The sequence below is a fragment of the Triticum dicoccoides genome, chromosome 7A, assembly GCF_002162155.2.
Source record: "Triticum dicoccoides isolate Atlit2015 ecotype Zavitan chromosome 7A, WEW_v2.0, whole genome shotgun sequence".
Taxonomy (NCBI): domain Eukaryota; kingdom Viridiplantae; phylum Streptophyta; class Magnoliopsida; order Poales; family Poaceae; genus Triticum; species Triticum dicoccoides.
The window spans coordinates 610,493,794-610,496,481 of record NC_041392.1 but is presented as its reverse complement, the minus strand read 5'-3'; the positions used below and the strand labels follow the sequence as shown (position 1 = coordinate 610,496,481).

The 2,688-nt window shown below is 52.5% G+C and overlaps 1 pseudogene; it reads right to left on the bottom strand.

Annotated features, from left to right (window-relative positions):
* Window positions 1–2,623, bottom strand: part of LOC119333696 — a 3,199-nt pseudogene extending 576 nt beyond the window's left edge.
* Between the last annotated feature and the right edge of the window lie 65 nt (window positions 2,624–2,688).

Genomic DNA, 2,688 nt, shown 5'->3' with positions numbered 1-2,688 from the left:
GACCAGGCATACTGTACGCAGTAGCATGCAGATCACCTCGTACTTTTTTTAGATGAAGAGATTGCCTCGTAGGTACGTTGTCATTTTCCATCGTTGCGATCCATCATCCATCCCTCTCGCTAAGATACTGGGCCTGACCCAATAATGTCGACGCCCTAGGTAGCGCACAACGCCCTCCTGTCATTTTTTTCCTTCGTGGATGCCCATCGCCCACCGCCGACGCCAAACTTCAGAACTGAATCGCGGCAAGGCTCTTGCCGCCGATGCTACAACGGCGTCCACGGAGGAGGAGCACATAGCTAGGCTCGTCTTCAGGCCCTAGTAAGGACCGCTTTGCTCTTTTTTGATCGAATCTTGTGGGATTGTGCGGATTTTCATATTTCTCCCCTTGCTCTCGATGGAAAGAAATAGTCACCATCAGTAGGATTTAAGTTTGGCATCCGAGAATTAGGGTCATGATGTTACTGTTCAATTTAGAGAAATTATGAGTAGGGGTTGATGTCTACTAAAGCAGGATTAACACTAAGTTACATCTAATTTTATATGACACTTGTCTGTTCAATTAACTTGCTGATCAATTTTAGGGTTTCCTAGTGATTATGCAAAATCACTTTTCTGAAAAACATTCAGATGGTTCCTTCCTTTTAGAAAGTTTCAACATATATCTCCAGGATCAAATTTGATAGAAAATAATGCCTTTTAGATCTGGAGATGACATCTAGTAATATACTGAATCTTCTGTTCAATGGTTCTCTCATATAGTTTATGACATTCAGCTCATTATCCATGTTATCACTAGAGCTTAGAAGATGGTTCTAGTGCTTCAAGAACAATTTCTTTTATCAAAAAGGACATGTATAAGGAGGCACTAGAAGTATGAATAATGGCTGAGGTATATATGCTGCCTTATGTGATAGTTATTGTCAATAAGAGGCATGCACACCTTTTAAAAAGATATATACTCCATGGGAGCTTAAATAGTTTGGTAACTTCAAAAAATATTGAATGAGATTTATATTGATACCATAGTAAACATAATTGCATCTAGGAATGCTAGAGGAAATTTTTAAGGTAAAATAGAAATTATTTGATTTTGGATGCGCTTTACTATACTGTTTATTAATAATATTTCACATATACATATATTGAATATTATTTGGATGGTCATATTGAGGGCCCCCTAATTCTAGTCTCGCCCCGGGCCCCAGAAATCTCAGGACCGGCCCTGAGAGTAGGTCGAGCTTCACGTCCAGCTTCGTCATCAACGCCAACATCGCGCGTCGGATTTCTCTTCCCTCTTGGTGGCGTGGTTCTTGGCGTCGGCGATGCACGGCTCAATCGACGATTGCAGCCGCTCGGCAGCCGGTGCAGCGTCCTTCGCTGTCTTGGCTCTTTTATTGCCGTCAGGGCGCCCATCCGCCACCCCCGGGCCAGCGCATCCGGCTTGTACCTCTCCTTGGCCTTGGCGAGGGTGAGCCGGCGGCGGGACATACCTGACCCTTGACATTGGCGCCACTTTCCGGGTGAGCCGCTATCTCCTCGACGATCCCATGCCATTTGTTGTAGGCCACCTGGATGATCGCCCAATGGTTCAACATGGCCTTTGCGCCGCGCTGTATGTGGATGGTGGCGAAGTAGGGGTCGACAAGCTTGCGCTCATCGAACGCCGACTTCATACGCGTCCAGTACGTGTCGGCGTTCTGGTTTGCGCCGGTGACCGGGTCCATGTTGATGGTCTTCCATGCTTCGGCGAGGCACTCGTCTTCTTTGGACGTCCACTTGACACGCGGCTCGCCCGTCCTGGCATTGCCCCCCCGCTTCTTCTTTTTCCCTTTCCTCGCTGGCGCCAGCGCTGACTCCATCTCCTCCTCCTCTTCCTCCTCCTCCTCCTCCTCGGTGTCGTAGAGCTCGTCCTCCATGTCGACGGCTGTGTCCATTGTGTTGTCTTGCGCGTGGAACCCGGGGTAGGAGGCGGCAGCGACCGAGCCGCTCGTGATGATCTCCTCCATGTCGGCGTCGGTTGCGTTGGGGTTGCCAAAATGTGTCGTCGAGGCTTGTGAGAAGGGCAGGACGCCACGGCGTAGAGGCGGCGTCGGCGAGGCTATGTACGCCGGTGGCGAGTAGTTGTACTGGGTGTGGAGTCCGGCGAACGCGGACGAGGGAGTGCGCTGTCCGGGGTTTAGACCGGAGGGTGAGGCACGTGGCGGCGCGCCGTGTGGGAAGGTGATGTTAGGGTTGAACCCACCATGCGCGCCGCCGTCGTAGTAGCCAGGCGAGGGTGTGTACACCCCAGGGCGGCGGTCGGCGACACGATGCTCTGCTGGCTCCACGTAGCTTGCGGGCCGTGGCCGTCGGGCAGATTCATCATCCCCGCGCGAGACGCCTCTGCCTGCTCCGCCACCACCGTCGATGCCGTCAACGCGGTCGCGTCCCTGGCCTTCTTGGCGTTGAGCCTATTCTGCTGGTCGGTGGTGACAGCCTCTCGGCGCTGAACCTCCGCCCTTCTCTCGACGTTGGACATGCCCGGCGGTTTTGCCATCGGCGCCCTCAGCTTCCTTTGCTTCGGCTGGGTGGAATCAGCAGCGACAGCGGAGCGAGGGGCCGAATACTTCTTCGGCGGCATGGCGCTGGATGGCGGGGAGCAGGAGAAGAATGGCGGGAGTAGTGGGGCAGAAGGGGGGAAGCAAT